The sequence below is a fragment of the Emydura macquarii genome, unplaced genomic scaffold (assembly GCF_026122565.2).
Source record: "Emydura macquarii macquarii isolate MOO-44397 ecotype Brisbane River unplaced genomic scaffold, CSIRO-AGI_Emac_v2 contig_1045, whole genome shotgun sequence".
Classification (NCBI taxonomy): domain Eukaryota; kingdom Metazoa; phylum Chordata; order Testudines; family Chelidae; genus Emydura; species Emydura macquarii.
The window spans coordinates 14,759,861-14,778,157 of record NW_027131182.1 but is presented as its reverse complement, the minus strand read 5'-3'; the positions used below and the strand labels follow the sequence as shown (position 1 = coordinate 14,778,157).

General features: G+C 42.1%; 1 long non-coding RNA gene across 1 annotated transcript; it reads right to left on the bottom strand.

The window, feature by feature from the left end:
* Nucleotides 1-5,167: 5,167 nt before the first annotated feature.
* LOC137151307 (uncharacterized) lies at nt 5,168-15,637 on the bottom strand. The gene is made up of 4 exons (XR_010919241.1): nt 15,224-15,637; nt 12,890-12,953; nt 6,582-6,637; nt 5,168-5,384 (listed from the first exon to the last, which is right to left on the bottom strand). It is a non-coding gene; the product is annotated as an uncharacterized lncRNA (long non-coding RNA).
* Between the last annotated feature and the right edge of the window lie 2,660 nt (nt 15,638-18,297).

Genomic DNA, 18,297 nt, shown 5'->3' with positions numbered 1-18,297 from the left:
GCTTAAAACTCAAAATTTAATTTCCCATTGTGGTGGGTTGCACTCACCTCCCTCAGCTCCACTGGAGACCAGGCACAGTGCACCAGTCTCTTCAGCTCTCAGAACCCCCTACAGGCTGTCAGCCTACCTCTGTAGGTCTTTATCAGCTCACGCCTCTGGCTAGGGTCACACAGTCCAAACCCTCTGGGGTACAACAAACTTAAACAGAAGAAATTCCTTGCCCTTCAGGGCCAATTTTAAACACAATGTTTTCCTGCCCTTCTGGGGCTCAATGCCCTCTGAAACTGAATCAGCAGGGATCCTTCTGAACTCCTACCACTGAATGAGTACAACAATAGGCCCTGGTCTGAGCCCTGGTCCTGCCTTGTTCCTTTGGCTGTAACCTACGGAGCATCTCTCCTCACTTCTCTGGCTTCAACCAGAAATTGCCTTGCTACCACCAGACAGCTGCTTTAATTCAGCCTGCTGGGTCCTGCTTAGCTGTTGCTGGTCCCCAACCATTCTAGTTGCTGGAGGACCAGATCTCAGTGGTTCCCAAAATGGCTGTTCCTGGGATGTGTCTGGAGGTCTAATACTCACTGCTCTTTTCCTCCTAGAGAGCTGTTTCCTGTGGCTGGTTGTGACAGAGCAATGGGGCCTCCAGTAAGGGGCTGCAAAGACTTGGCACACCTCATCACACCCATCTTTTTCTGGTCATATATTGAGTGCACCAGCACTAGACATTATGGGGAAATGTTGGTCTTTAATATAAATCAGAAATAAATTCAAAATGGAAAAATATCATTTACATCTAGTTTCTGTATAAGTCTGTGTCTTTTCAGCTTGAGCCCCTCCTTTTGTGGGTGTGTGGAGGGCATTGTTAGCTACCAATTCTCAGTTTTTACTGCAAGTGGTCATGGGGAGTCCACTCACCACCAGTGGTACCTCCTGCTGGCCATCCTGGGGATTAGCTTTAGACAGGCGTTGCGCCCTCCCCTGATGATGTCTCTCACATCATCCTCTCACCCTGCAGATCCTTCTCACTCCAGGAACCGCAGCCTCCTCTTCATGACTCAGCCCTCCAGCCAGGTCACTATGAGTGTTTCCCGTTCAAGGAGGGTTGGGGAGAGGAGGGGAGGGAAACAAAGTGTTTCCAGAGCAAACCATCCCAGATAGTCTGCTGTCCTCTGCTTGGCCTATGCCACATCCCCAGTGGTTGGTAGGGGAACCCAGGCCTGCCCTCTACTCTGGGTTCCTGCTCAGGGGTCCTCTGGTCAGTTGTCCTATCTTAGTCCTGCAGTAGTCCTGCACGGTCCTATCTTGCTGCTTTCCCCAAGCTTTTTCCTACCATCCTTGCTTCCCCTCTGAGTTCACCAGCCTCCCCCAGCTCAGAGAATAACTGTAGACTACCTTCTAGCCCCTAATATCCCTCCCTCTCCTAGGGAGTGACTACAGCCTACATCCCTGCCACCCCTTCTGTTGCTAGCTACCTGGCTTACATAGGCCCCTGCAGCTGAGCCTGCTTCCAGTCAATTCCCTGTTCCCTGGCTTCTCCTCCAGGTGCAGCCTGTGGAGTTAATTGACCCATCTGGCCATCTTAACCCTTTCCAGTCCTGTGTGGGGTGGACACCTCATCACACAAATCTCATGAAATGTGGTGTTTTTCCTAAGACCCCAGTTCCAGAAGTTGTGGGATTACCTGAGAATCTGAGCTTTTATTTATTTACTTATTTATTTATTTATTTTAAGAGTAAGTTTCTTGACCTTATGGTTGCAGAGAAAAGCTTAAAAGTATGAACTTTAAAAGCTCAAAAAACAGAAGGCAAATTAAAAAAATGCAATTTAAAAAGAAAAAAAGTCGGCGCAAATTTCATGATTTTTCGGGGCCCGATTCATGATTTTTTTAATGTTCAAGGATGGTAACACGGTGGGAAGAGAATCAGCTCTTTAAAAAGCTATTCCTGGTTCTTTTTCCAGCTCTGCAGAGTTAATTATTATGGGGTGTGTTTTTAATTCCTCAGTTTAACTCCCCATCCTTCTATTCCATTATCTTTCATTCATCATCCAATCAGGTTTTTGCTCTTATTTTTCTAGATTCACTACAGTATACTCTACTCATACCAGGAGCTCCAAAGAATATTCCAGTCTGTTCTGGATGGGCCAAATGGCATAAGACATAAATGGCTATTTTTTCAGAAGCACAGATATGGTACTGCAACTTTTCTAGGGGTGCACATCCTTCCCAATTAACTTACTCTGGCATCTTTCTGTTTATTACCAGATTTTTAGAACTGTAAAATATGTGGAATCCACTCTGTGCATGAATACAACATTCATCTAATTAAATGGAAAATATGCTGAAGGGACTCTTTTCCCTTAACTACTAATACTTCTCCAGTTCAAGTTATGTTAAAAAATATACATGAGAACCAGTCATGAGGTAGATTAAAAACAGGTGCGTATTTCATCCACAGTATTTCAAGGATTATAGTCCCAAAACTTTTACTATGTAACTTCAGCTCTACATCAGCTACTGAAATTGACTCATCTTTATTAAATCAATTCTGAAATGAAGAACTTAGACTAAAAGCTGCTGCATGGAGTCAGCTGTATGCACACCAATTCAGCATAGCGATATCAAGTATAATATTAAAATATCCTAACATATATATCCAACACATATGCTATTCTTGGCTAACATTAAAGCTGTGACAATCTCTGACACATGAGAAAATTCAAAGCAAAGCTTGACATTTGCTCCTCAGTTCATCTGATTGCATTTCTCTCTTGTAGGAGAGGAAGGATGGTCCAGTGATTAAGGTGTTTGTCTAGGACTTGGAGAGGTGGGTTCTCACCTCTCTTCAGTCACAGATTTCCTGTGTGACCTTGGGCAAATCACTTACTCTTTTTGAGTATGTCTATACTGCAGCTGGGAGCGAGCCTCCAGTTTGGGTTGACAGACTTGAGCTAGCGTGCTTAAAAATAGAAGTGTGAATGTCGCAGCTCAGGGTATAAGGCCTAAGGGATCAGGGGGGGCTTAAGAGCATGAGCTGCAACATCCACACTGTTATTTTTAGTGTGATCCAGGTTTTCTCCCAACTGCAGAGTAGATATACCCTTTGTGCCTCAATTTCTTATCTATAAAATGGGGATTAATAACATTGCCCTACCTCACAGGGGTGTTGTGAGGATAACTAGATTAAAGCTTGTGAGGGCTCAGATACTGTGGTAACAGGGGCCATGTAAGATAGATCTGGGGATAGTGATGGTGCGCGCTATGAGCCATGACACCTGGAGAATACAGGACAAGATAAAAAGATAGTTTCATTCTTCTTGCTTGTAAACAATGTTATTTGTGTCTTACTTTTTCCTCCCTCCTGCTAATTTCTAAACTTTTTTTTTAAGGCTGTGTACACACAGACGGCGGCATATTCGCCTCCGTCAGATCAATCTATCTGGATCAATTGAGCAGAAGTGAAGATCTGGAAGTCAAGTCAATTAAACCACCTCCTCAAAAGGCATAGCACTGCGTTGACGGGAACGCATTTCCCGTTGGCACAGCACAGTGGAGATGACGCGCTAAAAGGAAGTTATGAAGTCGACAGGAGTTACACAAGCTACTCTGCGTAGCTTGCGTAACTCCTGTTGACTGCAGCAGAATTTCCGAGTGAGTGTACACTAGGCCTAAGTGTTTGTGAATTAACAGCACCCAGATTCAAGCCTTTATTTCTTGACAGAGCAGGGATCATCACACTGATGGCAGCATCAGGACAAACTTGACTACACTCCATGTCAAGGTGCCTCAACCTTTTTCTGAGGAATCATCTCTCAGGAAGAGAAGGTAGTTCGTTCTCCATACATATGTACTTCATTCATTGAGCCCAAGACTTCACAAGAGAAAAAGGTGTATTTTAATATTAGTTAACACTGTTCAAATCCTAGTGTAGATAAGTGTTTTAATACCTGCTAGCTGGTCAAGGTAAAACTAGCATGGAGACTAAAGTTCACCTCAACCAGCTAACACATGCGAAACTACAATGTGCCTCGTCTCCACTAGGATTTTAATAGGTGTTAAGGACACCTAACAACACACCCTTTTTCCTAGTGAGGGCATGGTCTCAGTCTTTGGCCTCTCTACTGAGACTGCCAAAAAGAATCCCAAATAGGCATTTATGGTGATATGTTCAGTGACACTGACACTTATGCCTTTGTGGACTTCAGTGGAACTACTCACATGCTCATAGTTAAGCCCCTGCATAAGTGTTTTGCTGGATTGGGCTAGAGTTCTCAGCGTATGGCAGGATCAAGTCCTAAGGCACCATGTCAGCAAAGCACTTATGCATGTGCTCAAGTCCCAGTGAGTGCAATGGAACTTATGCACATTCTTAGTGGTTTGCAGAATCGAGGCCTAAGAACTGCAACCAGTTCTTGAAACCAACAATCATTTCTATCTATTCATCTGAACAAGTCGCACAGGCCCCGAGTGCAATCTGACCCACAATGCAGGACTTTGCTCCTATACAGAGTCCTGCTGAAATGGATCAGAGTGCAGAATCAGGGCCTAAGATATTAATAAAGCACCATAGCACCTTAATATCAAAATGCCCGGTCTTTTTTCCATAAGATGCTGATTAGCCACTTTTGATTTTATTTATTTATTTGTTTTGGCAGCAACCCCCACCTGCCTTCCCCCCCCCAAAAAAAACCTGAAAAATTGTCATTTCAGTTTAATGTGAAGTGAATTTTTTTTTTTAATTTTTCAGTTAGGCCACCAAACTTAAAAAAAAATCAGTTGTTGAGGGAGTGTGTGTGTAGTCCCCAATGATCACAGCTTCCCAGAGAGCTACAAGCCATGGTGTTATGCACAAAGATGTCCCAGTCTGCTCTGATACCCCTAGGGGTATCCAACCAAGACTACCTAGGGAGGTTGTGGAAGTTCCTTCAACCTTTCAAAAGGAGGCTGGATAACCATCTGTTTTGGATGGTTTAGACACAATAAACCTGCATCTTGGCAGGGGGTTAGCCTAGATGACCCTTGTGGTCCCGTCTAACCCCATGATTACATTTGTTCTGAATAATAAGAGAGAGAAATGGAGCAAGGCAAAGAGAACAAAAGAGGAAAGAAGGGAAATATTTCACTGAGGTATTGTTCTCATATAGACCATAAATGCTCTAAACCATTAGGGACCATCACATAGTAACATACTTAGGGGGTTTCTAAAACTGCAGATTTCTGAGCCTGTAATATTCATATTTGAGGATTTTTACATTATAGACTATGCGTGAAAACATGTTGGCAACCTTCAGAATGCATTAGGGCTTGATTCTGAGCAGTAGGGAATTCTTGAGAATGAAGAGTGCTGCCATCCAGAAAGCCCTAATGGTCCACTTGCAGGATTGGGGCCCTGCATTTTTAAATAAAATTTTTTATTGACTGAGGTTGTAGAAATATCACAGACACACACACACTTTGACATGACAAATTACAACAGTTGCTTCCAACACGGAGTCTATTTTACTAATAGAAAGTACATAGAAATAATTTTTGTGAACTAAAAATCCTAATCAAAGGAACTTGTTCCTCAACAAGCTTTTTTCCAACACAGTCAAATTCACTGGTCTGCATTGTAGACTTGCTGTGCGGCCTGAAAACTTTAGTTAAAAGGATTCTTTTGGCAGTGAAGCAGACATCAGGTTTGAAACCTGCTTCTATTTAAAGTAAAATACATAAACAAACAACCAAACTAATTTTCACAAATTAGTTGTAAGAAGTCTTCTGAGCTGAAACTGGAACAGAGTATTTTTATGATCCTGCTGTAAATCCCAGAAAGTACAGACTTATAATGGAAATTATGATCTTTAGAATTAATCATTTTTATTATTATTCCTCCTTTATTTTGCAGCTTCAATATATTAGGCCCTGTGAAAGCCACAAAGGGTATGTCTACACAAGCAGCTGGGAGTGTGCTTCCCAGCACAGGTAGACAGATGCACTAGCTCTGCTGGAGCTAGCATGCTAAATAGCATTGTGGCTGCAGTGGCACAGGCAAGTGCCCAAGTATGTACCCAGGAGGTCAGGCAGGTTTGTACTCAGGCAGCTAGCCCGAGCCACTACCCAGGCCATTCTGCTGGTTTTTAGTGCTCAAGCAGAGCTAGCATGCATTTGTCTACCCAAGCTGGGAAGCATGCTCCCAGCTGCAGTGCAGACACACACAAAGAGGAAGACAGCCCCTGCCCTAAAGAGCTTAGAGTGAAAGGCCCTGATCCTGCAAGCTATTCCAAATGGGTGGACCTGTGTGATTGTGCAGAGCCCCGCTGACTTCAGTTACTTCATTACCACGCAGTTGCATGCAGGGGTCCACCCACATTGATCACACAGCAGGACTAGGGCTATTGGACGTGCAGTGTTTGCACCTATGAATGATCCTTATTCATGTGACCAGTCCCATGTGAATAGTCAGTGGAAACAGTGGGAACTCAGAACCATCCAAGAAACAATCAGCACATTGCACTATTAGGCCTTTACAGTAGCATCCTGAATTTTTAATATCAGCTTTATACCCTGTTGAATGTACTGCATTTTTCACAGTAACCATACATACCAGAGGTGAAGTGATCCAGTGCTTTCCCTAGAAGGTGTGGTAGGTGCCTGGGGGCTCTAATGAAAAAGGATCAAACAAAGGAATTAAGGTAGCCCCAGACAAATAGAAACATGGCTGGGGTTTCCAAAGCCATTGTAACCAAGTGCTGCAATTGTTTATGTATTTTTGTTAAGCAGATCCCACTTGTTTTAAAATGGTGTGATGGAATTACTGTAATGTTTAATGTTATTCCTCAAAATGGCACAAAACTATAATTTGCAAGCAAAAATACTGTTTTCAAATAAGGAGAGAGATAAAATGAGACCTTATCCCATATTCATGAGAGACAGATGTTATTTTTGGCTGTACAGTTTAATGACTACCATCTTATGATCTTTTTAACCTAACACCAGAAATAACACACTTCTAGCATTCAGGAACTTAAATCCATTATCAGTAAAAGCTTCTATTAACATCCAGAACTTTTCTTAGTTCCTACTGCAAAAGCTTTAAACTGTCAGCTACATACAGTCCCCATTATGCAAGGATTTTTTTAAACCCATCAAAAGGTATTCATGCAAATGATAGAATTCTTAGCAGTCTGCTAGTTGAGGTTGGAAACATTATCTTTGCAATATTTTCCTGTTGCTCTTCTTTAAAACACTTGACTCACTGATCTGATGTCTTGCTGCAGTGTTGTATGAACAAAAGTCAGTTTTTTTGTTTTCTTTCTCTAAAAAGGGAACACCACATAATTTTAAAAAATGCCATTATACTTGTGTTTATTTTCATTGATTTGGGGAAATGCCTGCCAGTAAGTATCAGCTGAAACTAATTACCTTCGGTACAAAATCTCAATGCTGAACTGGGTTGCTGACAAATATGCAACTAGAAAATGAATAAAATGTTTTTTTGGGAGGCAGAGGTCTGGTTTGCTAACCAGTGACTACAGTGAAAAATAACACCCCACCCCCACATTACAAATGGTTATTATTAACATTTTACTTTTATGGGGATAACTTTCTTTCCAATAAACGAGCTGCAGCTTTTTCTAACTGCTTGATTTAAGCCATCTACAAAAGATATCATGTGTGCCTGCGTGGCGAGTGTGTCAACGTGTGAGATAAGTTTTATCCTATCAAGTGCAGTATAACAGCTCAGAACAAAAAATGTCAGAATGAGAAAGGGCCTCCTAATCCAGCATTCTGTGGAAGAACTATTGTCACTATTCCATATGTTACTAATCTTATTCATGACTCTTCAGGTGAATGTTACTTACACACAACAGGCCAGAGGTCCTGGCTACAGATTAGCAGCACTCAGAACAGTTCAGGCACTGGGGCAGGGACAAGGAAGGTGATTTTAAGGGACCCAGAGATGAGCACAGGAACTTAAACCTGAAAGCTTTTGGAGGGGCACATTAAAAACACACAAAAGAAAGGTTTTCATGACCCCCAGATTTCTCAGGATGGCAGCCGCTCTCATTGGCAGTGGCATTCTCCATGTCCCTGCAGTCTGGGGCAGGAGAAAGCAGCAGGGTGGCTGGCTGCTGGCTGAGCTCTTCCTCCCCACACCATACAGCTGCTGCTTCTACTTCCCTGCTGCTGTAGTCCCTGCTACCTGCTTTGCAGACCACCTGCTGAGGTGTGGAGGTGGAGGCAACGCGTGGGACTCCAGCAGCAGACTGCAGCTGTAGAGGTTGGAGGGAGGTAGAGTTCAGTCAGCAGCCAGCAGTCCTGCTGCTTCCTCCCTCCTGGGGCTGCAGGGACACATGGAGACTTTGGTGAGAGGGAAGCCCATGCCCCTGCTTGCCCTCCCTTGTGCACTCTTCTGCCTCCACTCCATCCCGAACTGTCCAGGGACCAGGCCCATTCTTTTCATAGGTGTAAGCAGACCAAGGGCTGTCCAAACTTACGCCTGACACCTCATGACCCTACAGAGCCATTTCCGCATCTATGGATCACTGGAGTGGAAGGATGTCCCGTCTCTCAGACATGCCTTCTTTGCTGGGGGCTAGGAGGAAATGACAAAGGAATCTTCCACCATCCTAATATAGTGTGGCTGACAAAGCAAGGTAAAGCAACCAGAGTGTTAGGGTCAGCATCTGGCCCAAAAACTACATTAAAACTACACCAAATTTGTGTAGAAAACAAGAACAAGATAAAGCTGAAACAATATGCTACAATCTATTTTTAGCATACTAGCTCAATCTGAACTAGTGCGGGTACATCTCCTTGAGTTAGAATTTATACCTCCAGCTTGTAGTCTTACCCATAGCACACCTTTGTGGCAGTGGAGTAGGGTTCTTTCCTAGCACTCAAATTTACACTGGGATGGGCCTAGCTTCCCCATCAAGCAGTGCACCGCTGCTGGAAGTGGGCACAGCCTGCTCTCTATGGGATGTAACCAGGTAAGCAGCCACCTAGACCATGTGCTGTGATGTTCAGTGTAAGTTAGGGCTGCTACTAATGGGCTCTTTTCTGAAGGAATGGTAAGATGGGCCCAGCAATGCATTTCCTCCCATGCCAAATTGAGCTATCCTGTCATGTGCTTCCTACCTCCAGCATGACTCCAGTGAGTAAGGCCAGGCTTTTGCCCTCCACGTCCTCCCATATCAGTCTGCAAAGGCCAGTTCTAGAAGTCTTAAGGGGCACTACAATGTACCTAGTCAATGGAGGACACAAACACGCTACACTTTTTCTTGAAATGTCAATTTTCTTTCCTTTACTATCTTCCATCACAAACCCTAATTGATTTTAGTGTGGTCTTTAGTGTATGAATTTCTTTCACTGACACATGGATGATTGTAGAGCCATTTTTGGTCTCTCTGTCTCACATACACACGCACTCTCTCTCTCTCTCTCTCTCTCTCTCACACGGCCTGATGTTTTGCACCCACTATTTGCAGTAACATAATTGCTGGTGCAAATTTGATCCAGCAGTTATATGCAAGTGCAGCTGATATAATTTCACATCTAGATATCTGAATGTGGGCACAATCAAATACCCACCTATCTAATTGACATCACTTATATTCACAATTATTTGTGCCTGCAAAATTGTCAGTGTGAAAAGCGGTCAGGCATGTTGTCTCAGCCAAATCAAGCATTGACATTCCCCTCTTAGTGCCCAGGCACTCACTCTGACTGATTAATAAAATAACATATCCCTGAATTTGTAGGTTAAAAATGCAACAAGGCAGAGCTAGCTGGGTAAAGTTGTAATAAAGTGACTTTAATAATGCTGAAGAGAATACAATTTATGGTGTTTAGACTGAACCAGTGCTGGCACAGATATATAGTGAGAGCAGGCCAAAAAACCACTCAAAACTTTTGAGGGTAATTTAAATATGTCTGCACATGCACATGAACAGCTTCCAATATTTTGTTTTAACTCCCGTCTTTGCTTTCTATTTAAATATTTCAAAAGTACCTAATCTACCATAGTGACTATTGACCTTCAAATATGAATTTTAAAAGAACACTGTTTTGAACTTATATACGTCCATGAAGAGCACTTTTAAAATCTCAACTGTTTTATTATTATTTGCATTCTTCTATTTCCAAAATCAAATGGCTCATTTCAAATTTCCTCCAGAAAATCCCCTGCCAGGGCTAAAATGCTGAATGTTAAATTTCATCCGAGAGTACATTTTACGGTTCAGTTAAATATGGGGAAACGGATAGGAGTATGGGACTGTGGATGTGCTGTTACAAGGTAATGTTTCTAGTCTTGTAAAGAGAGTGGGGAAAAACACATTTTGATCTGTAGTGCTCCAAATAAAGGGCAAGAGCCTCAGCTAGTGAAAAATCAGCATTGCTCCACTGCTATGCTGATATACAACACGTAAGGATTTGGCCCCAGATCTTTTCCTACTCAGTATTTTACTTTCTTGAAATGATCAAAGATTAGCAGGAGCGGGACAATCTAGTAGTCTCAGTACAGCAAAGGAATCAGAAATATGTGAGGTCTAATCCCTTAAAACACTTAATTTCTCTGTCTCAGTTTCCCCCATCCTTAAAATGGGGATAAAAACCCTTACCTGCTGTACTGGGTTGATGCAAGGATTAATTAGTTAATGTTTGTTAAGTACTTTGAAGATGAAAAGCTCTATATAAATGATAATCATGTGACAATCCAGGTCGCAATCCCTTTGACATTATTCAATATGGAATGCTAAATACTACAGAACTGGTCCTATAAAATGTTCGATTAGCACGTCTGAGTCAGTCCTGTATAACAGCAAGGCTCTTACGCACATGCCTAATTTTAAGCACATGGGTAGTCCCATTGATTTTAATAGGACTATCCAGGTGCTTAATGTTAGGGAGGTGCTCAAGTCCTTTGCTGAACTGGGGCCTGAGACAATGCTGATAGTGTCCTTGAAATGGCTGGAAGTAACAGCTAAATAAATTCAGACAATAAATAAGGCACACATTTTTGACCATGAGGTAACTAACCATTTGGACATTTTACCAAGGATCATGGTGGGTTCTCCATCACTGACAATCTTTAAATCAAGATTGGCTGTTTACCTAAAAGCTCTGCTCTAGGAATTAATTTGGGGAAGTTCTGTGACCTGCATTATACAGGTCAGACTAGATGATCACAATGGTTCCTTCTGCCTTTGAATCTATAAAAATCTTCCCATCCCAAAGTGAGGAAGGGGAGGTAAAGAATGAGGCTACATGACTATAGGGGAGAATCTCCTCAAGATGAATCTTAAAATTTGGCAGTGATTATTAATTGATCATCAAAATCAGCCACCTGCATTTTAGAAGGAATGTTTTTAAAACTCATAAGCTCTCTCTAAGAGATGGATGTCTATTCTAGCCGTGAATCCCTTCCATACAAGCAATCCCACAGTCTCCCTTGGCAGATTACTCTATCGCATTGTTCTTCTTATAAACCTTTCATATTTAACTTACATTTTCCTTGCTACCAAAGGCATGCACAAGGGGGAGCAAGGAGGGGCACATTCCCTCTCCAATAAGCATCGGGGGTACAAAACTTCTCCAGCTGCGGGGAGGCGGGTGGAGCGAGCTCCTTCCAGGGCCAGGTCAGGGGGGAAGCAAGCTCCTCCTGGGGCCGGGAGTGTCAGGGGGGAGGAAGAGCAAGCTCCTCCCGGGGCTGGGGGAAAGAGGGAGGGAAGAGCAAGAAGGAACGAAGAGTGAGCTCCTGCCAGTGGTGAGAGGGAGGGGAAAGCAAACTCTTCCCAGAGTTGGGGGCGGGCAGGAAGTGCACCTCCAAAAGGGGTCAAAGTTAAATTTCTGCACATGCCCCTGCTTGCTACAGTGCCCACTACTACTTCTGTCCTCGGTGACTAATATGAACAAGTGATACCAGCTCTTATCACAACACCCTTTGATTTATTGTAGTTAGTTCCCATGTCTCCGGCAGTGATCTCTACATTAAACATTCTCACTCCTTTTAACATTTTCCACGTACGTCTCATTTTCCAAAATATTTATCATTTTTGCTGCTATCCTTTGACCTCTCTCCAACTTGTCTTGGTCTTTTTTTAAATGTAGTGCCCAGAACTGAATACAGTACTGCTAAGGGTGTGCTGAGTAGAGCAGAATAATTATACTTGCTCGGTGTGCACAATACACTTGCTAACACAATAGATACAACAGTAGCATTTTTTTTCAATGAGTGTTGCATTATTGAATAATTCAGACAGTTTACCATCGACCATGATCCCCCAGATATTTCTCTGTGGTGTACATGTCCACAAGGAATTCCCCTCATTCTATATTTATTCTTTCCTATTAGAACCATGCTTTTTTTAAAAGACTTGTTCAACTGACTTCTGTCCATTTTTCCAATGTCAACATTATGTCAGAGTATTTTTAACTCATACTCTCCAAAGTATTTATGGTCCTTCCCATTCCACTAACCTACTTTCTACCCCTACTGTCAAGTCAGTAACGAAAGCAGTGAACAGCATTGTCCTCGCAATGTGCCCCTGCATCATCCCAACTTGACAATAAGCGAATAATTACTTCCTGTGCTTGTTTTTTTTAGTTCAGTTTTATGGGGAGAGTTGTGTCCATTTTACAGTAGTTCCATCTAATCCACAGTTCTGCAATTTCCCTATGAAAACTTCATGTGGAATTATACAAAATTCCTTAATAAGAATCTAACATTCAAATTATGATAAATACCTGAATACTTCTTGGACATAGCTGCCATATGTCTCTCCAGGACAATATAACAGAAGAAGAATGGCAAAATTCCGTTAAATATTTCCCTTTTATTGTGTCAACACAACTCAAGATACAGTGGGCAGATATTTTAATTAAGGGGTCCCTGAAAGGTAAACTCACCTTAGCGAATGTACATGATCCCAGTCAAGATCAAGCTTCTTTTTTTAATAAAACTTCCTAATCCCTGAAAAATTTAAGGAAGAGGATATTATTCTTGAGAGAATTTTAACAAGGTTCTTAATCCTGCTTTTAATCAATGAAATCTACACAGAAGGTATTCGAGAGGAGCAAGTGCAAATTTGTTGACTTACTTAGAAAATGAGGATATGGTGGATGTCCAGCAGGAAAGGAATCCAAACATCAGGAAATATACCATAGGAGTAGTTGACTTAATATACATACTATTGGATCTTATTGGATTTTACTCATGGATCTTATTCAAGGATTGATATGAGTTTCGTTACAAGAACATTGACTAATTTAGTCAAAAAAGCTAATTTGAGTGTTATAATTAGGTCTAAATATATTAGATTTAAAGATTGTTTTTCCACTGAGTCCCAAAGGGCCTGGCAGTTGAACAGAGCTTTGTTTTATGACCCCCATCCCCACCCACCTTAGAAGCCAAGAACTGGAAGAAAATTTTCAGAAATACATACAAGAAAAGGTTAAGGAAGGGATCCATAAAAGTGTTCTCAGAGATGCTGGAAAGACAGTAATGAAGGGGATCCTTATAAATAAAGCATCATACCTCAAAAAAATGAGAATTTGGTTAAAGAACTTTCTGTTTTGGAAGGCAGACAAACCTACAGGATCTAAATACCTAATCTAACAATGAGGTTTCTCTTTCTCTGTGATCTCCTTTCTCTTGACCTCCGGCCATCCCTTCCTTATAAATGGTTATCCAGAACCTCCTTACCGGCTGTGTCCATCCTTCACCCACAAAACCCACACTTCCTGGGCAGGGGTCATTCCCACACCTCTGTCTCCACCCACAAGTCTTTGCATCGGGGACAACTTGGAGATCTAATCTCCCCACCCTTGCCCTCTTTATTTTAGGGGATATCCTATCATCCCATTGTCCTTTATATCTATTGTCCCTCAGTCTCCTAGCCCTATGAACGTATCCCAGGGTTACTCATCTCAGGGCCTGGCTGCAAGCATTCTGGGGACAGCCTCTCTCCTTCCACTACTCTTAGGCTTCCTTTTTCCCCTAATGCCTGCTCAGTCAGTTCTTTTCTTTCTTCATTTTCTCCTGCAGAAGGTTCACTTTCCTCTTTAACCCCTGGCTAGTATCCTGTTGTCTAGCGTTCCCCCTCTTCCACTACTTTGAACCCTTTCTCTATCTTCCTTGGTGGCTCAGTTCCCTTCTGCCATGGACCTCAGATGCCTACTTTCTTCTTCAAGGAGTCTGTCCCTATCACCACCGGATGGGGCAACCTATCCATAACCCCAACCTGTTTCCATCTGAACTTTCCCCAGATCTCCAGGGGTATCTCAGCCAACAGGCAGAGTTTTCACTCCCCATGGAATCACTTCAGCCTCAGTCTCTCCAACAGCAGGATCCAGTGTGGAATTGCCACATCTTTCCTAGCCAGCAAACACCCTGATGCAGTGTCCACTAGGCCATTCTCCCCTCTGTGCCCACCTGCACTGTGATGGTAGGCATTTTTCTCTGCCACTCCCCCAAGGTGCCAGTCCAACCACAAAATTCAGGTTGATGCCTCCAACCCCACAAACAGGTATTCTCAGGGAGGCCTTGAAGAAGTTGATCCAGCATTATGGAATTCATAATTTCATCCACACCTTGTGCACCTGTCTTTAACTAGTGGGTAGCCCAATTCATTGAGCTTTGAGCAAATGCCCTAAGCTATACATCTCCAGCCCATCTAATGGCTTGAAACTTCTGCTTGTTATCTAATCTGGCCACTTTCATAGTATCCTAGTCACTGGCCTGTTCATCATTCAGGGCCAAATAAGCTGCTTGAGCCTCTCCCACTAAATGGGGTGCTAACTGGAGACCCCACATTTCTCTGTCTCAGCTGGCTCCCATTGCTGTCCCTTCAAATGTCATTAGAAATGCACCAGGGTTATCAGCAATCCTCATTTTACACAGGCCAACCCCCTGTGTCCAATTGCTGTGCCCTGCACATAAGAACAGCCATAATGGGTCAAGCTAATGGTCCATCTAGCCCAGAATCCTGTCTTCCAACAACATGCCAGATGCTTCAGAAGGAATGAACAGAACAGGCAGTCATCCAGTAATCCATCCCCCATTGACTATTCCCAGTTTCTGGCAATCAGAGGCTAGGGACACCCAGAGCATGGGGTTATATCCCTGACCATATTGGCTAATAGTCATTGAAAGACCTATCCTCCACAAACATATCGAGTTCTTTTTTGAGCCCCATTATACTTTTGAAACCTATTATAGTTTTGTCCCATACCAGGACTCACCAGTTTCTGAAGCAACTGCTGCTCCCCTTGCACTTGTTCCTTGATAAATTCCTGCAGGCTCTTCAACTGTTCCGCCCACCACACCAGCAGGGATTGTCTCTCCAGTTGGTGTGATTGTTGGAAGACCTGCATAGGCTTTTGCAGCTCTTTCTACTGCTCCACTAAGCACTGCAGAGTCTGCTTCATCACCTGGATGCTGAATCCTCATAGTGGCATCCCCTTGGCTGGTTTCTCTATCACCACAGCTGGGCAAGCCAGCTCCCAAACAAGTGCCCAGTTGTAACGGGATACACTCAGTCCCCATCATCTGATGCCCCAGAAACCTCTTGGACTCTATCCAGTAAGTGGCAACTTTGTGTGACTTTATTTAGATTCCCCATGAAGAACACCAATACAATCTGGTGCAGCAAAGTATTTACTTTGTTTCTTGAACTTTGCAAGGCAGCAAGGGAGAAAAAGTGAGTGCTCAGAGCATGCTGGGCTCAGCAGGCCTACATCCTCTCCCTCACGTCCTTCCTCTGTCTTCTTTTATACCGATCAGCTGATGGCTAATTGGTTCATCAGTCCCCACAGCCTGATCAGCAAATTAGCTGCATATCCTCCACCAGCCTTCTCCAGGGGAACTGATTGCACATGATGATCAGAGTCCTATTAGCGTCCTATTAGCGTCCAGCCCTCTGTACAGCATCTCTGACATGATATTAACAACATGGCAGGATGTGCTGTTAAATTTCATATGGAAACATAAAATACATAGTTCTTAAAGTTCTGTTTAAACCTACAAAGTGGAGTGGACTAGCTTTCCCTAATCTGTCTGATTGTTGTGCATCACAATTAAAAGATGTGATCAGCTGGGTTATCAATACACCATACAAACATTGGGTAAAACTCAAACAAGACTGGAGTTCAAATATAGCTATTTATAATCTCTGTTAGGTTAAAAAGACATTTAGATCACCAAAAATAAAAATTACCTATTCATCCAGACCACCTTAGCAGGTTTGGTCATATTTTTTAAATTCCTGCTGCCAAGGCCCTCTCCCTTAGCTACTTTCATTAATAATTAGGAATTTATCCCTAGGAAATAGCAAAGTGACTATTCTCTGTGGGTAAGAGCTGAGATTTTTCCATTTGGACAGCTGTTCCTGGGTCCTGATTTGAACTAATACCAAGAGATATGTAATTCTGTAAATAATATCAATATCCCATATTTCCAAGTCAAATATTTTATTATGAAATCTGGATACAAGATGGCTCTATCTAGACTTTTAACCACATTTGAGAAGTTGAGCCAGGAGCAAACTGGAACAAAAGGTTTAATTTCAAAGATACATACAATTTTGACTGAAAAATATGTTGATAAGAGAACAACCCAGATGAAAAGATGGGAGAGGGATCTAGACAAAGAAACTGATCTGGATGAGTAGCTCTCTGTATGGGACATGGGATACACACCATCAATTTGTGCAGCTCATAAAGAAATAAAAAAAAATTAGTAAAACAATACGCTCTCCGTTAAGATTCATCATATTTTTGCTACTAGGGAGGTACTCTGTTGGAGGATTGTGGGGAAAGGGAAACATACATGCACATGTGGTGGTTGTGCCCAGAAATTAGATGGTTTGGGGAGGAAACTATTGAAGAGATTCATCCTGTGACAAAATGCCAGCTTCTTAGAGTTCCTCTGACCTGCTTATGTAATGCTCCAGCAAAAGGATTGATATTTTAAAAAGAATGACAAATTAATTTCTTTTTTATTGTAAGCAGTAAGACTTTGTATTGCACATTATTGGAAAAATGTGACTTCTCCTCCTATGAAATTTAGTAAAATTGGTAAAATATAGACTGTCCTTATAATGGAAAAATAATCATACCAAACACATGCACAAGAAAAGCACCAAAAAGAAGATAGGCATTTCAAAATTTGGTTACCCTTTTTGGCATATTCAAAGGAGAAGGGCTTCCCAGCCACCAAGCCCAAATTCAGGCATTTTGCATATTAATCTGATCCTGAATAATTAATATACAATGTAGTATGTTAATGTTTTATTGTAACTTTGCCTTAATAAAAAGTTTAAAAGATAAAATAAAATCTAGCATTAGTATTGGAACTGCATTTCCTTAATTCACTAAACTGCAAGAAAGCATCAAAGAAATAACTTAGTATGTCATGATTCATTTGTAACAAATCCACATTACCTTCTATTTATTACCTTATTTTCCTCCATCTCAGTTCCTCTATGGCATTGCATCACTGTAATATCTGAGTGCCACCAATGTTTTTCTTTCTTCTTTCCTAGTCAGCATATTAGATAGATCGATATATAGATAGATAGATAATGTAGGTATACACACACACACACACACATGTATGTAGTGAGATTAGTGGTCTTTGTGTTTCAAAAACTTGGTCCAGCTCCCATGAACATTTTATTTCCTGTGGTATTGAGTGTCTCCCATTGGTTAATATTTTAATTATCCCTGTGGACCATAGCTGTCTTGGGAGTTCGTGGGCATAGGTAGAGAGAGAGAGGGACTCATGTTGCTAGGGTCAATTTCATGCAGGGCTTTGAAAAATTGGGTCAGTGATCTGGAACTGGAGTATGCAGAGCTAATGCAGAGGTCAGAGCAATGGAGTGAGGTGGTTCCAAAAATCTGTGCTGGGGGGGAACAGAGGGTCCAAACCAGCTTCAAACAATCTGCACTCTGTATATTTTGCAAAGGATGGTCCCTTAAACTTAGATTCGGTATTTAGAATGGATGAAATTTACCCTTGTGCAGAGGGACTGCACCAAATCAAAGACAGTAGAGCTGAAATGGTGCATAGGCCTTGTTCTGGTACTCTGCATTGGGAAGAACCCATTAATATTTCACATTGCATAGACACAAAATAATGAAACTGTGAAGAGCATATACGATTAGTATAAAATACTCTTTCCCTCTGTCTTTCCATTTGAGAAAGATGCTAGTCTAGAAGTTATTAGAAGTTAAGGTTGAAAATAGTTTTCCTCTCCATTGTGAGGCTACCTGTTTGTTGTCAGCCTCTCAGAAATGGCAGGAAGTGAAGAGCATGA